At 40.3% G+C, this 17,833-nt stretch overlaps 1 protein-coding gene across 2 annotated transcripts in view; it reads left to right on the forward strand.

Annotated features, from left to right (window-relative positions):
• The window catches only part of EDIL3 (EGF like repeats and discoidin domains 3), a 290,980-nt gene that overhangs the window by 21,359 nt on the left and 251,788 nt on the right, over window positions 1-17,833 (forward strand). The window lies entirely within an intron of this gene.

A 17,833-nucleotide genomic window follows, 5' to 3' on the forward strand; every position in this document is an offset into this window, starting at 1 on the left:
GTATTTAGAAACCTTACCGGAATATAAAACATCTAAATGGTACGATCTATTTCTCCGTGAAATTACCTTTTTCGTGTTTCTTTGAATTGTCCAATTAGTTACTAGTCATTTTTTCCTGTTCACAGCCATGTTTATAGATATGAAAAAATTAATCTTAACTCTTATTGCAGGTTGGTTAGGAAAAAAATACTTAAGCTGATAAATACATTCTTGAATTATTTAGTTCTTCATAGTGGAGCAATGATTTGTGTCTTTATGAATATGTAGGACTCATTGTCTTATTCTTGCCCTTTCAGTAAACTGATAGTCTTTGTCACCTGAGGGATGAGATGTCAAGAAATGAGAGGAATTTAATAGTCTGAGAGTGCTTTTTGCACAGTTCTCTAGTCACATGTCGAGTACGTGAAGCGAACAAAGTAAATACCCAGTAACGTATTCAATTTTTAAACATGTGGGATTTCTGTCTTTTATAATGGAAATCACTAAATGAATTTTAGTTACTCCTGTTAGTCATGTCTGAAGCAGAAATAGTATTTTAGAAATGCCAGATAACCAATGTGTAAGTTAAAGATGTAATTTTTGGAACTGTAAACCCTCTGAGTACTATTGTATAGGTTATGTATAGTAGTCCAGGTAGTAATAATTGATTTGGTATGGCAGCCATATCTATTTTAGGGTTTTTGGTATGCAAATGGAGGGAGGTTATGGTAGTGACTGTCTATTTGAACCACTACATTCAATGGAAGCCTTCTGTCAAACTTTGGAAAAGGTCTTTTAAAAGTAATTTCTGTGTTGACAGCATTCTGTCATTTTGTTTGGAAAGAGTGAACTTACTTTGGAGATAAAATTTTAGGAAGAGTAGAAAATCACAGAATCACAGAATGTTCGGGGTTGGAAGGGACGTCTGTGGGTCATCTAGTCCAACCCACCTGCTGAAGCAGGGTTGCCTACAGTAGGCTGTACAGGACCGTGTCCAGGTGGGTCTTGAATATCTCCAGAGAAGGAGACTTCACCACCTCCCTGCGCAGCCTGTTCCAGTGCTCCGTCACCCTCAGAGGGAAGAAGTTCTTCCTCATGTTCAGATGGAACTTCCTGTGCCTCAATTTGTGCCCGTTGCTCCTTGTCCTGTCACTGGGCACCACTGAAAAGAGTCTGGCCCCATCCTCCTGACACCCACTCTTCAGATATTTATAAACATTTATTAGGTCCCCTCGCAGCCTTCTCTTCTTCAGGCTGAACAAGCCCAGCTCCCTCAGCCTGTCCTCGTAGGAGAGATGTTCCAGTCCCCTCATCATCCTTGTGGCCCTCCACTGGACTCTCTCCAGTAGCTCCTCATCTTTCTTGAAGTGGGTAGCCCAGAACTGGACACAGTACTCCAGATGAGGCCTCACTAGGTTAGTGTGGAGGGGAAGGAGAACCTCCCTCACCTACTGGCCACACTCCTTCTAATGCACCCTAGGATCCCATGAGCTTTCTTGGCAGCCAGGGCACAGTGCTGGCTCATGGTCATCCTGTCGTCCACCAGGACACCCAGGTCCCTTTCTGCAGAGCTACTCTCCAGCAGGTCCGCCCCAAACCTGTAGTGATGCATGGGGTTGTTCCTCCCCAGGTGCAGGACCCTGCACTTGCCCTTGTTGAACCTCATCAGATTCCTCTCTGCCCAACTTTCCAGCCTGTCCAGGTCTTGCTGAATGGCAGCACAGCCTTTTGGTGTATCTACCGCTCCTCCCAGTTTTGTGTCATCAGCAGACTTGCTGAGGGTAATTCTAACTCTTCATCCAGGTCATTGATGAAGAAGTTAAACAAGACTGGGCCCAGTACTGACCCCTGGGGCACAGCACTAGTTACCGGCCTCCAACTAGACTCAGCGCCGCTGATGACAGCCCTCTGAGTTCTGCCATTCAGCCAGTTCTCAATCCAGCTCACTGACCACTCATCCAGCCCACACTTCCTGAGCTGAAATGCTTTGATTTGAGTTGCTTTGTCATCAATCCTTGAATTTAAAGGTTTATGTAAGCCTTGTTTGTGAAGTTTAAGTAGCACACATGCCAGTAACTCTCCTTCTGTTCAACTGAAAAGGTGATGATTAAGTCTGCTGTCCATACATGACTAATCGTTTACGTGCCAAGAAATGTAAACGCGTGCCCTTGATCACAATCAACAGGCTTAGAGAAGATTGGGAAAGTGAAAAAGTAGATGTATTTCATTAGATTTTTCATTGGAGGTGCAGACTGAATATGTCATGGAGTTGTAGATACCTTAAATGGAGTAACTCTGTGTTCTCCATGCTGTAAAAAGAGGATTGTAGTACCTGCATTGGATGTTTTTCTCATTACATGGCTACCAGTTACCTGACTAAAAAATTTCTTTATTACATCAGCATCAATAAAACTGCATGAGAATAGAGGTTTTGAAGGCTTTTGCTCATAGATGTACAAGTGTAAGGCTGTAATCTCTATAACATTAAACCATAATTTTGAACACACATTATATACAAGTTTCAGGTTTTTAGTTCCAGATCAGAACTTTCCAGCTCTGAAGCAAAATATTACTCTGATACAGACCTGCTCCTTTTGCTGGTGTTTGTTTTGCATAAATTATATATCATTTCCTCTGTCTGACATAAGAGGAATACAGTCCTGCTCAGTGCTGCTCCTGTCCTTCTCAGTCACTTGATTTAGTTAAAATGTGTACTGCCTGATAATCCAGCAGTTCATAAGTCTGATATTAGTAGTATCACTAATATCATAGAAGTAATATGTAGATACCTTTTCCAATTTTCAGACTTTTATGTATGAATAATTTACATACATGAGTACTTGGGTTGGCACTGATACTTTAAACATGGAGGGAAAACATCAGGAAAAAACAAAAGCTTAAATTAACAGGAATGTGCTGTGTTCTCAGTGTTGGTTTATCTAAACAGCTCTTCTGACTTCTGCGTGTGTGGTAGGCTATCTACTCCTTTTCACTTTTTTTAGTGACCATGACTGTGTATAAGATGAGAGCTCACTGAGATCTTATAGAATGATACTCAGATTTTTGCGTCTCTACCAGAAATACCTCATCTAATATATCCTTAACATTCCATTTGCCTTTTTCATGGAGTGAGAACAGTATGTCTCTTATGATTGATTAGGTCTTTGAGCCCACAGCCCAGAGGGACCCATTAATCCCTAGATACTGAGAACTGGCATGTTATTCTAGTAAGTGCTATCCCATCTGTATTACTGCATTCCTTGAGTTAATCCAGTTATTCCTCTGCTATGCCAGTCTGCCTCAGTATTGATAACGTTCCCCAGCTTTGTATCACCAGCAAGATAGCTAATGGAAATACTAAAAGACTTATTCAATGACATGTTTCAGAAGCAATGCCGCTCTTGGCTGGAGTTACTTTTTTCACCATGCTCGTTATCCAGATGAAGTCCGTATTTGCCTTACATTTCCTCTGCTAATGATGCTGACAGGAGGCCCCGCTAACAGTGAGTTGATGAATACAACTCCTCCAGCATGTTGCGTAAAGAGTAGCAGTTACAATTAAATCATATAGAGAACAAGGATATAGTTGACCTGTTATGATAATGGTGTATTTCTGGGTCTGTTGTGAACATGACGGTTTTAGACATGCATTAGACTCATTACAATTTCATTGCATAGTGTCTGAGTCCAGAAAAATGACACTTCTATTTAGACTGTCCGTTGTCATGCATGCCAGCATACCTGTGATAGGTGGAATGTGCGAGACAACACTGATGGTTGCTGATCATTCTGGAAGAGACAATATCCATAACATGTGGCTGTGCTTTTCGGTGTCCTATGCAATTACGGCGTAAGCTTGAGAATTAGTAGGAAAAAAAGAAAATGAGCAGTTAAAATATGCTTGTAAATGCTATTGTCATCTACATTTCAATAGGGAATGGTATCAGTATAAAATGCATTAACATAATACAAGATTTTTTAGAAGTGGTTTCAAAGGCATGTTCAAGATGGTGATACAATAGAATATATTTCTAGTCTTCAGCTTGCTTTTGTTTTTAGATTTGTCTATTAGTTTGTTGTTTAGAGAAGAAAAGTCATGGGTAGGGAGGAGGAAAGAGAAGAATAGCATTCCTTTTCCAAGTGAAGGAATAACAAAATTTATGTAGAAGGCGGTTGTGAGCACAATAAAAGACATCAGTTCGGAAAAGTACTTAGGGGAAGTGTCAGATACTCACCAGTCCTTCTTTTGAGCAATGATAGCATTGTAAGGTTCAATTATATTTCACGAACAGCTCTGTCTTTTCAAGACACTTCTTTAGCATAGGTGTTATCTAAACTAAGTTCTGCATAGCATTCTCCTTCACTCATTAGGAATATTTATCTCATTTGTTTCATCTTCTTTTTCTTCCATGCCTACTCCTTATGTCTCCACCAGACATACTTGCAATACATTGTCAAAGTTTGTGTAAGGCTTTTTTGTTCTTTTTGATAGCATTTCTTCTGTTATTCCTTGTCCTCCTAATTCTGTTGTTCATTATGGCAGCAAGAAAACTTTAAACAATTCAAGTGCTTATGGAATATGTCTGTCAAAACAGGTCAGTTTGTTTAAAAGCTTTGTGGAATGACTTCTTGCTTTAAACCTAATCTTATACTATAAGCAGTCTTGCTGATTTCAGTGACATGTTGGCAAGAGCTTCAAATGTCAGGAAAACTTTACTGCTTTCAGGTGCTCACCGTAATGAAATAAATGATCTCTTGCTCCTATTTTTGCTTCATAGGTCCTCAAAGTTCAGAATAGATGAATAGCAGTGATAACGTTTCTTACTATACATGGAAATAGTATTTAATCTAGTATCTACCTATAACAGCTTTAAATTTAAAAACTGTTTTTCAGATAAGAGAGGATTAATGGAAAACAACAGAATATCCATAAAATGGTGGGCGTACCAGGTTTTATTTAAAAAAATCCAAAATTTGTGTTAGCATTTGTGTGGCATTCCTGCACACATTCAGTAAAAGTTCTTACTCATCACATTGGAAATAGAACCTGTCCTGTCACATCCTCTCTTCCAAAAAATGTTGTCACTATTTCAAAAAATACTTTGTACAACTGTTGTGCTTGTGCGTGCAAGAGTCCACAGCTGGAAGAAAGAAACTCCGGCCTAAAAATGCACAATGAGCATCTACAGGTGCATCTAAATACAAAGTTTTCTAAGAGGAAAGAAGGAATTTGTACAACGAAAATTTACACCACTCTCATGGCTATCCCTGTGAAATTACCACAAGAGAACAAAATGTGGTTTTGGTTTGCATATATTCGTCTGCCTATCCAGAAGTGAGACACACATCATTTACTGAAAGGAAAAGCAAGGCAAAAATCGGGCAGTTGCGGTGCTTGAGCTAAGAAACCTCTGAGAGCTCAGGAAGAGTGGCACAGGGATGCACTTGCAGGGCTTTTTGAATTGCAAAGGACTGGTATTGGGCAGCTTGGAGCACAAACATGAAGTTTATAAATGTGTAAGCAAGAAGTAAGGTACAGGGTGGTTTAATACACTCCAGCTGCACACACAATGTAAAGAATATACTGACCAGATATTTATTAGAATATACTATGCATTTATCTATTAAAAAATGTGCTGTAACAGATACTGAAATAAAGGTATAAGAGAGATCATATTATTCTTTATTAATACATTATGTTTAACGTAGGAAAAAAGGGTATTTTGGACCCAAGGAGTCTGTGCTCTAATAATAACTTTAATATCTATGAACATACAATTGTACGTAATTTTATTTATGCATATTCGGTTTGTATGTGAGTTTTGGTATTTCCAAAGCCAGAGTTTTCGAAACACTGTGCTAAGGTATTGCAGGCTTTCTGTTGCAGGGTTGTAGACTCTGGCTTCCTACAGCCTCTTTGCAAACTGCAGAAGGAAATAATTTACCTTTGAAAGGGTACAACAGTAGTGAATCTGGATCTGGGTCTTCAGTTTTGATGTAAACATCCAGCTTTTTTGTTTTTTTCCTCCAGCTGTGTGTATAGATCTTACACCATGGAGTTCAGGAAAGGTTCAGGAAAAGTAGTGTGAAGTATATGAATGCAGACCCTCTATCTTTTACACTCATATTTGCTTGAGTATTCTTGAGCATGCTTTTCTTTTCTACCCTTTTGTAAGCTTGTAGGCCACTAATGTTGGTTAGCGACAGAGTGGATGATAGATGTTTTCTCCTTTTCTTGTACCTGCAATGTCCACTGTTTCCTTCTGTAGCCCTGCACGTTCAGCTGCTTTAGAAATGATGATGTTGTTTAATTCCCTCAACTAGTCACTGAAGCCTTCACTAGCCTCACCTGGCCTCTGATATAGTAATTCCTTGGTTAGAAAATGAATTAAATAGCAAAACAACAAATAACTTGAAAACTTTAGCTCATGATTTTTACCTGCTGAAACTGAACATATTTCTTCTGCTAGCTGTTCAGCTTAATCATCTAGCCCATATCACTTTCATTGTGTAGGATTGTCTTCCTGCTGAACATGTTAGAACTTAATGAGGTAACTAATTTTTAAGATTTAAATCAGGTGGCTGCCACTGTTCTCCTTCAGAGACTATTCCAAGGCTTGATGACAGCAGAAATCTTTTGATGTAGCTCTGAAAAGACTGGCAGGTTGAGAAAATCTGCTTCTGGTCATTGTCATTGTAATAAAAATGAAGAGTGGATATTAAGAATTCCTGAACACCCCTTGACTTGCACTTCATAGACCATTGCCAGAGAGTAACTAGCCACAGTGTTTGTTTTGAGCTTTCATGGGGTTCAGTTGCTTCATTTTGAGGTCAATAGCATAACCCATTCCATTTAAATAGCCATATAGTTTCAAATATCATTTTGTGAGTACTGAATGTGAAAAAAATTATTTTTCTCCCATTTTTAACCAAGAGCTCGTATTGTGCATTCTTCTGTGTCCTCACTGTAAATCACACTTGGCTTGTCAGAATGAGTTCTTAAAATATTGAAGTTCTTCAGTGAAAACTTTTCTAATGATATCTTTTGATTGTAAGAACAGATTTTTAACTGTTACTGGTATTGATCATATTTGTAGAGTGGGCTGACTGATATCTGATGATGGATAATTGGGCTGTATATTTTGGCGTGGGGATGGGACGGGTCGTAAAACCAATTATCTGTAGCCGGCTATTTTCACAAAATGCCTAAGAAGGTAACCATCTTTAAGTTACTTAATATTCTACTCAGTGAATTGATGCACATTTAAATATTCATTCACTGAAATTGCATACATATTTTTGTTTAGGAAAGCAGACAAAAACAGTACCTGGAAATCAGAGAGGAGTGGGAGTGTCTGGCCAACCATAGCAAAGAAGAAGTGTTATTTGTTCTTTGGAAGGAATACACCCAAGAGGACTTGTAGGTCTGAAGTCTAAGTATTTGTGTAGGCAAAGAAACTTGCACAAGACATGGAACCAATTCTGGTCACATTCCTATTTCCTTTTCGCTTACGAACTTTCCTGGAAGAGGTAGCTTGAGTCTATATAATGATAAAAATGTACCCGATTTCCCTCTTTCTTCTTTCGTCCCTCAGGAAGAAGATCTGTACCTGGAAGGGCTATAAGCTGCAAGTGTTATTGGCAGTTTAACCCTGGGGGAGGAGAGGTGTGGAAGGAAGAGCTGAACTGTGTAGGACAAGAGGGCACACCTTTCTGTAGTGTAATCTGAAAAAGAAAAGGGAAATCAAAACCCACATGTATTTGATGCAGGAAAATCAAGAGAGTATCCTTCTTACGGGCTGGGAGATGTGCCAGGTCTACCTGAATTAAAGTTTTACCTCGATACTTATAGGGAAATTGTGCAATAAGGAAAAAATGTTACAGAATGTAGGACCTGGGAGACCTGGGTGCAAGCTACTGCTCCTTCTTAGAATCATAGAATCATAGAAAGTTTTGGGTCGGAAGGGACCCTTAAGGTCATCTAGTCCAACCCCCCCGCAGCGAGCAGGGACACCACTAACTAGATCAGGTTGCTCAGAGCCCTGTCCAACCTGGTCTTGAATGTTTCCAGGGATGGGGCCTCCACTACCTCTCTGGGCAACCCGTTCCAGTGTTTCACCACCCTCATGGTAAAGAATTTCTTCCTTATATCTAGCCTAAACCTATCCTGTTTTATTTTAAAACCATTACCTCTCGTCCTGTCACTGCTGTCTCTACTAAAAAGATTGTCTCCATCTTTCCTATAGGCTCCCTTTAAGTACTGAAATGCTGCAATCAGGTCTCCCCACAGCCTTCTCTTCTCCAGGCTGAACAAGCCCAGCTCTCTCAGCCTGTCCTCATAGGAGAGGTGCTGCAGCCCTCGGATCATTTTTGTAGCCCTCCTTTGGACCCGCTCCAACAGTTCCATGTCCTTCTTGGGCTGAGGGCTCCAGAGCTGAACGTAGTACTCCAGGTGAGGTCTCACCAGAGCAGAGTAGAGAGGCAGAATCACCTCTCTCGACCTGCTGGCCACGCTTCTCCTGATGCAGCCCAGGAGACGGTTGGCCCTCTGGGCTGCCAGCGCACATTGCCGGCTCATGTCCAGCCTTTCGTCTATCAGTATCCCCAAGTCCCTCTCAGCAGGGCTGCTCTCGATCCTTTCATCCCCCAGCCTGTATTGATAGCGGGGATTACCCCGACCCAGGTGTAGGACCTTGCACTTGGCCGTGTTGAACCTCATGAGGTTCACCCAGGCCCACCTCTCCAGCTTGTCCAGGTCCCTCTGGATGGCATCCTGTCCTTCTGGTGTCTCAACTGTACCACTCAGCTTGGTGTCATCTGCAAACTTGCTGAGGGTACACTCGATGTCGCTGTCCATGTCATTGATGAATATATTGAACAGCACTGGTCCCAGTACAGACCCCTGAGGGACTCCACTTGTCACTGGTCTCCATCTGGACATTGAGCCATTGACCACTACCCTTTGGCTGCGACCATCCAACCAATTCCTTACCCACCGAATGGTCCACCCATCAAATCCATGGCTATCCAATTTAGAGAGAAGGATGTTGTGGGGGACCGTGTCAAAGGCTTTACAAAAATCCAGATAGATGACGTCCATAGGTTTTCCCTTGTCCACCCTTGTTGTTACACCATCATAGAAAGCCACTAAGTTGGTGAGGCAGGACTTGCCCTCGGTGAAGCCATGCTGGCTGTCTCGAATCACCTCCCTGGCCTCCATGTGCCTTAGCATATCTTCTAGGAGGATCTGTTCCATGATCTTCGCAGGCACAGAGGTGAGGCTGACAGGTCGGTAGTTCCCAGGGTCTTCCTTTCTACCCTTTTTGAAAAGGGGCACAATGTTTCTCTTTTTCCAGTCACTAGATAGATAGACTTAGGTAGAAGAAGAGAGCAGTTTTAAGGGACCTACAACAATCACCTAGTCCAAATGCCTTCTTCTCAGTACCTTCCTCCTTCTGTTCTCTCTCCTCACTTTTGTATAACTGAGATAACACTGCTTGCTTAGTGCATAGTGATAATAGTGCATCTTTAGTCTTGGATGTAAACAGGATTACGAACATTAGCCATTTTCTCTTCTACAGTAAGGAAGAGCATGGCCACACTGGGGATACATTCCTTCCTATGCATGTCTCATGATTAATAATATTCTCCATCGGAACTGGAACTAGAAAAAGTAATATTTGGAACTCTGAGAACAGTTTTAGCTATCCTTCTTTTAACTTTAAATTTGCCTTCTGATACAGAATACAATTACTTTCTTTCAGTGTCTGCAGTGGGAATCAGAGTTTAGAAATTCACTTTATTATTTAAAACAGCTTTGAGCGATAGACAAAGGTTGTTTTCTCTTTCTGAACTGCTAAAGTTAATAGCAAATGCCTTCACACAATTAATAGATTAATAATCAAGGATTTTAAGACTACTCAAGATTAGGAATTTATCTCTAGGCCTTTTGAGTTCTCAAATGTAATCAGTTTAATTAGTTAGATGATGCCACCTTGAAGAATGTTAAAATTCATTGGGCTGTTCCTGCTCTATGCTTCAGTTTGCTTTCCTTCAGAAATGTGTTCTCCATTGAGTCCTTCATTACCAGTGAGCCATGCAATAATAGTAAATTTTAGAGATTATTTTAATGATTTTTAAACATTAGGGTAAAATTAAGGCTTACAGGAATAACTGAGTTTGGAAATTGAGGAAACTTAATTTCTTCTGTCCCTGGAAGAAAGCTTTGTGTTTCCTATTATTTAGTTTCCTAAATAAGTCTCTTGAATTTTTATGGCTTTCTGAAATGTCTGAGTTCGTGCATCTCCTTTCCTGGTCAGCTGCACTAACTTCTGCTCTTAGGAGAAAAAAAAAAAAACCACATACACAAAAAATGCTAAAGGAATATCAAGTTTGCAAAGTTGAGTAAGCAGTACAGGAGGTGGAGTCACAAGAATTAGTGTCTCCTGGATGGCCTTTGTTTTGCCCATCTTTGGCTTGTGATATAATACATGATTACATACTGTTTTCTGTCCTTCTATGAAGGCGAGACTCTTCCTTATGACACAAGGCAGTGGTGTGTGTGTTCACTCAGTAGTATTAGTAGTATATCTCCTCGTTCAGTAACAGGTGGCTCTTGAACAGCTTTTGAGCTATTATGCAATGATCTCAATGGTAACGCAGAATTCTTTTGAAACGTGCGGTTGACTGTATAATGAGTTAATTAGTTTGTGGAAATGTTTTTGTATGATGTTATTATTTGAGCCTAAAAGGACACTGTCAAGAGAAGCTGAGACGGAAGTAACACAGTCTTTACGCTCAGAATATAGGATACAAGTCATATAGAGAATTTACAGATACCAGCTGACTTTTTTTTGCTCATTTTCTTCAAATATGTGTGCCTATGTACGTGCTGTTCAGGTAAGTGAAACTTTTTGGTTAGTTCAGGAGTTAGAAAAAATCAAATTTACGAAATGTTTTTCCTGGATGGGAGATGATCAAAATATTAAGCAGCGCTTAAAGGTTTGTCAGTAAAGACAGGGATGTGCTAAGACATTAGAGTGGATTGTGTCATCTGCCTTGTGGTCATATGTCTGCTTCCTCTGACCCTGCTCTTGGATGAGGTGGTCTCACCTTAAAGCAAATAGAAGGAATTACTTCTTTAATTCAGTGTTTTGGTAAACAGTGACACTTTGGCGTGCTTGTTGCCATGGGTTTTGCTCAGGTTCAAAAAGCAATATGGACATGCTCATAGAAGAATATTATTTGCACGGTTTTTCCTAGTGTGAAGGCACATAAGAAGTGTCTGATTGTAAATTGTTGGAAATTCAGAAGAGTATAGCAGTACAGGATTGCTGTTCACTGGGTTTGTAAACCTCTGCTGTAAGCTGCTGTTAATTCTGCTGAGCTCTTTTGATCTGCCCAAATAGGACTGTTCTTATACTTAGTTCCCTGCTACCTGAGCAGTCATTTTTCAGCTCCATCAAGAAGCACTTCCCAGACTGCCCTTTGGACCACACTGTCTATGCAGTTCTGGTTGGCACACTGGGAAGATACAATTCCAGAGCCCAAACCTGTATGCAAGTTGGGTTTTTTCCCTCTGTTATTTGTCTGAGATAAGAGTTATGGTTCAAAACCTGTTTGCCTTGTAATCACAGCAGGGTTGAACATTATTTATTAAATTCTATTCAAAACCTGCTCTTGAAATAGAATGATTAATTTCCTTGCAGGTTCATCAGAGTTCATCCTTGTAGTATCTTTGCAGGCTTCCTGAATGTGTCTGAAAACATTTCCGTAACGACTCTCTGAAATGAGATGGTATCATTGTCTTTGCAGAAACAGGAAACTGAGACAGGATACTCTGGCTATCTGATACTGTCACAGTATTATATTTCTTTAGAGAGAATTTTAAAAATTTAGCTCACAGATCATACATTTGTTGTAAATTTAATTTCTTATCAGTTTTGCTTACAATATCTGGAGTTCCCAAAGTGAGCAGCACTGGTAGCAACCAGTCACAGAATCACAGAATCACAGAATCACAGAATGGTAGGGGTTGGAAGGGACCTCTGTGGGTCATCTAGTCCAACCCCCCTGCCAAAGCAGGGTCACCCAGAGCAGGCTGCACAGGACCGCGTCCAGGTGGGGTTTGAATATCTCCAGAGAAGGAGACTCCACAACCTCCCTGGGCAGCCTGTTCCAGTGCTCCGTCACCCTCAGAGTGAAGAAGTTCTTCCTTGTGTTCAGCTAGAACTTCCTCTGCTTCAGTTTGTGCCCGTTGCCCCTTGTCCTGTCACTGGGCACTACTGAAAAGAGTCTGGCCCCATCCTCTTGACACCCACCCTTCAGATATTTATAAACATTTATTAGGTCCCCTCTCAGCCTTCTCTTCTTCAGGCTGAACAAGCCCAGCTCCCTCAGCCTGTTCTTGTAGGAGAGATGCTCCAGTCCCCTCACCATCCTCGTAGCCCTCCGCTGGACTCTCTCCAGTAGCTCTTCATCTTTCTTGAAGTGGGGAGCCCAGAACTGGACGCAGTCACTAGCAGTCTGGGTGAAACAGGAGGTACCTCTGTGGTTTCATTCCACTGTTTTAACCATGAGGTCGTTTCTTCTTCCACTATAATTACCTGTGTCAACCATTATGTGCCTTGCAACTCTTCCAGTAAATGAAAAAACAGTGCTGTCTCCAATATCTTTCACTGCACATTCCTGATGTGAACTTTGTGAATAACTGTTTTGCTGATGAAAATGGAGAAAAAAGTTCTTCCTCCAAAACAAAAATATCAGTGCTTTTTTCGTGAAATAATACATTGTGTGGTTTTTGTGTGTTTTTTACTTTGCTAAGGAAACCACAGGAATCACATTTCAAAATGAAATTTTGTTTCGAGATACAAATTGAAAATATATATGCTGTCTTGAAAACTTTCCCAGTTTTTTCTTTTGGGAGTCCAGAGTATTCACAAAATGCAATTGTGATGCACAATGTTCAGCTCAAACTGTTATTTCTTGAGTAACTAATGTATTAATGCAATATAACTCAGCTTACTCTACTATGACGCACACTATGTCCAGCCTGTATGCCTTCACTGTGGCTAAAAAAATATATTTTTTTCACACACCTCATTTGCGTCTATGACTTAAGTATTTTCTTTCCTTAAATATCATCGGAAATAGAGAAGCTGGAAACTTCAGTCCAACAGAAAGAGGTTTTGCAGTTGTGGATGAGTGTTTAATCTAGCCAAAGACAGTGGGATTGCCAATTGGGAGTATATAAACCCATATCTAACAACATATCTTTGCAGAACGGCTGTTAATACAGACACTGGAGGTTCCTTCATCTGTTCATTTTGACATACAATTTGTTTTAGCATGAATAATAATTGACTGGTGCACCTTCATGCTAAGCGCTTGTGGGTTTCAGAGTTTGGAAATAATAATTGTTAGTGTCCTGGCGTTACATTAAAGCCACTGCATCTTACCACCTTATTCAGATTCTTCTTGCTTCCATATGTATGTGACTTGTCCTACTTAAAATCTAGACCTATTTACTTTTAAATATTAACTACCAGTACTTGCCAGAAATCCGTAGTTTTTCAAGGTGTTTCCACAGACTGCTAGAATCAGCCTTTGGCCTAATCTGGCGATGAATGTTATCCACAGCTTTTAAAGCCAGTGGTTTTATGGACAGTGGTGTCTCTCCCTCCTTTTACAGTGTGTTTTCCTTGTGTTCCCCTGAGACACCTTTCTCAAGAATCCCATACTTTATGTGAGAATTGACTCTCTTGCTGATCCAGACTGTTTCAGGTAGTGGCACTGTGCCTCAGAGGTATTGAGACACGTTGGTTATCCACCAGCTTCCAGATTCAGCATGTTTCAGCACAGACCCAAACAACTACAGAAGGTGAATATGCAAGCTCCTACCTTTTCAGTCAATTCAAAATATCAAACAACTACAGAAACGAAACCCTACTGCAAATGGCAGAGCTCCTTCCATATCTTGTAAGTGGAAAACGGTTTGTGTTTCTTCATCCGAATACATAAAGATTTTTAATTTATCTTTCCACTTACCCAACTGAGAGAGTTGCTGAAGGTTTTGACTTTGTAGAGGCTGTGATCCCCATAATTATCTAACTAGTGCCAGAGCAATACTAGGAAACAGATAATACATATTTTGATTATTTGATGGTGAATCAGCGGGAAGTATAAAAAGTTATTAAAATCTCTCTTCTTTTTGCACATTTGACTGTGATGATAATTTAAAGGCAAACTTTGGAAATCCGTGTATTTCATACAAATATTTCCACTCACAGTATGTGGCTCTAGTCTCTAAATCACAGAATCACAGAATCACAGAATGGTAGGGGTTGGAAGGGACCTCTGTGGGTCATCTAGTCCAACCCCCTTGCCAAAGCAGGGTCACCTACTGCAGGCTGCACAGGACTGCATCCAGGAGGGTCTTGAATATCTCCAGAGAAGGAGACTCCACCACCTCCCTGCGCAGCCTGTTCCAGTGCTCCGTCACCCTCAGAGGGAAGAAGTTCTTCGTCATGTTCAGACGGAAGTTCCTGTGCTTCAGTTTGTGCCCATTGCCTCTTGTCCTGTCACTGGGCACTACTGAAAAGAGCTTGGCCCCATTCTCCTAACGCCCACCCTTCAGATATTTATAAGCATATATTAGGTCCCCTCGCAGCCTTTTCTTCTTCAGGCTGAACAAGCCCAGCTCCCTCAGCCTGTCCTTGTAGGAGAGATGTTCCAGTCCCCTCATCATTATCGTAGCCCTCCGCTGGACTCTCTCCAGTAGCTCTTCATCTTTCTTGAAGTGGGGAGCCCAGAACTAGACACAGTACTCCAGATGAGGCTTCACTAGGGCCAGAACTAAGAATTTGTTTCTTGCAATATGCTTTCTTTCATCTAGCTATATACATTTGTCTCTTCTATTCAAGTATCACCAGAAGGGAATAAACCCTTGTTTTTCAGTAGAAAGAAAATAAACCACGTTTCCCATCCAATGGTGAGAAGAATGGGAGGGATAGGGGAAGAGCCAAACTGGTAACTGGGGTGCTACGAGGTCGGAATCTGTGAGTGCAGATTCTATACAGAGGAGAACTTCTTATGTGCTTTTGTTATGGGTACCAGCCAGAAAACCTTCTAGAAACATCAGTTAAAATACAAATCCTGTAAAATACTTGGAAACTGCTATTTCCAGCCTTTTCTGGTTAGTTTTACTGCGTATCTTATTTTTGTTTTAAGTTGTCAAATTTCATATTACATTGTAATCAACAAAACCAAGTAGTAAATAAAATGTATTTTCTGTATTTGCATAACAATGTACTTCTTCCGCTTGATACATTTAAAAAAGATTCTTTCAGAGACTCAAGATGGACAAATACTTAACATGAAGGGACGTGAATGTGAGAGTACAGAGAATAGGGAAAGGCTGTTGTGTGTCTCATCATGCTGAAGAGTTCTCTGTGCATGAACTTTTATAACAATAGCTCTTATAAATTAATCTAAAATAGATGAAAGTGCCCATGCATAGAGTTATCTGGGAATACCTATTACAATTAAACTAATATCCTACTTAATTATGATGGACTTGCAAGTGTGGACAAAATGCAAGCTGTAGCAGAAGCACTGGCTATGATAAGTGATCTCTTACAATGTGAATGCGGTGAAAATTTCAAGAAGGTGATGCACTGTGAAAAAGGAAGATGATATTTAGATAAAGTAATCATGGAACAGTCTAGCTGCTTCTTGAGTAAGTGGCAATCAAAAGCCCATTTTAGGTGGCAATTCAGGGTGTTGCCATAGCCATTAACCATTCAGATATAGGATGTACCCCTCTGTCTTAATAATTTCTGAGTGATACAGGGAGCTTCATAAATAATAATAATTAAAAAAAACCCTAAGAAAATCCAAGAAGGCTCTCTGCTGAGAAGGTGCCACTTTTAGAATAACATTTATAGAGGACATCCTGGATGTCAGCCAGGATGAATTTACTCTCTTTGACTGGTCCAAGGCTCAGGATTGAAAGGATTTCTTGTATATTTTTGTGTATTACCACCACCATCCAAAAAATCCATTTTAGAGTCTCTGTAAGGAAAAACCTGAGCATGTATTTTCCTTACAAAAGAAATGGTGCAAAATGTAGGGAAAAATATCATTTGCTTAGTGGATGCAGGAAATAGGAAAAATAGTAAATATCTGGAAGCTTGAGCTGAGGTTTCCAATATAGATTTTGTGATAACCTCTAAGGTGGAGGACAAATGTTCTTTTACAAATGTACTTCTTTCTGAAAAACCCGGCAGGCAAAGGCAGAGCAAGTAATCCGAGGAAAAAGCTGTGAAAGCATTTTCTCTCCCTCCAAGGATTTTGCTGGTGTCTGTTTCTCTCGAATTAGATGTTTAAGGATTCAGTCAGGGGGGTGAAGAGATCTTACTTTGCACTCCATATTCTGTTTTCCCTGCACTGCTGAGATCTTTTTTTTTCCCTCATCATTTTGTGTCTGGTGACAGGAGCTGCCCATGCAGAAATCTCATGAACAAAATGAGAATGGTGATGGCTATATTTTTTTTTGAAATCAGGTTGCCCTGCAAACACCTTATATGTTTGATACTGTATTTTCTTTCTGCCTGTGCCTTTTTTTGTCTGTGTAAACAGCAGTTCGGCCCATTTTGCCTAGTAATCCAAGAGGAGGCATAACAGGAAGGATGGAAGTAATCGTCTCGGGGATAGCAGTAGAAATGGATTTGAACACTTGCTTTCTTAGACTTATTCGCTGAAATGGGAGATTTGTTCAGTGAACTACTGTGTGGACAACTGTCTAGAAGTTTCAGAATTTGGTAGGATATAGACATGTGGCACACAGGTGGGAAATGGGGACAGGCAGCATTGCAAGGGGGTATTGACTTTGAAGTGAAGTCTGTTTCTGTTTCATGTCTTCAGACCATAACAAGTGCAAGGCTCAATGACCACTGATTTGATAAGCTCTCAGAAATTTTTACACAAGAATTTTTTTCATCTACCCTTAATGAATTTTTCATGGCACAGAACTGAGGATATGATTTTAATGCAGGAAAGATTTCTACAATATAATTATTCCTATAACACATTAGAAACCCCAGGTGTTTCAAAGTAAGTTTGTATTCTTGAAGAGTGAGCAGTGATTAAGCTATCTCAGTAAGATTTTCACAGGAAAAACGCTTATGACAAGTAAAAAGTTCTCCGTGGGTGGCTAGAGTTGCGAGCATGCATTTTTGATGACCACAAGACAGAGACTAAGATTCTGGAAGTGGTATCTTCATCCTAAAATCAAGGCTTACATGTCTTTGAAGCCTTATTTTGGAGGACAGTCAAGCATATGATGAAAAATGGTGTGATGAAAATCTATGTTAAACATTCAAAAGTTATTTAGACAAGACTAAGTGACAAACAATGTGACCATTTTTATGGTTTGAAACTTTTCATTTTCTTCAACACTGTCTTGCTTTCATTGCTAACATGTGAGGAAGTTATAATAAATGTTGATATGCCCCACATGAAATGTTTGTTACCAGGAGTAGGTAAAAACTACAGAGATCAGCTCCTCAGCCCAGAATTCATAGAATCATAGAATCATAGAGTCATAGGTTGGAAAGACCTCTAAGTTCATCAGGTCCAGCCATCTACCCACCACCACCATTCCTACTAAACCACATCCCAAAGTCCCACATCTACAGGTTTTTTAAACACCTCCAGGGATGGGGACTCAACCACCTCCCTCGGCAGCCTATTCCAATGTCTGACCACTCCTTCAGTAAAGATTTTTTTCCTATTATCTAATCTAAACCTCCCCTGACTCGACTTCAGGCCGTTGCCTCTAGACCTATCACTAGTT

Source organism: Opisthocomus hoazin, chromosome Z (assembly GCF_030867145.1).
Source record: "Opisthocomus hoazin isolate bOpiHoa1 chromosome Z, bOpiHoa1.hap1, whole genome shotgun sequence".
Taxonomy (NCBI): Eukaryota; Metazoa; Chordata; class Aves; order Opisthocomiformes; family Opisthocomidae; genus Opisthocomus; species Opisthocomus hoazin.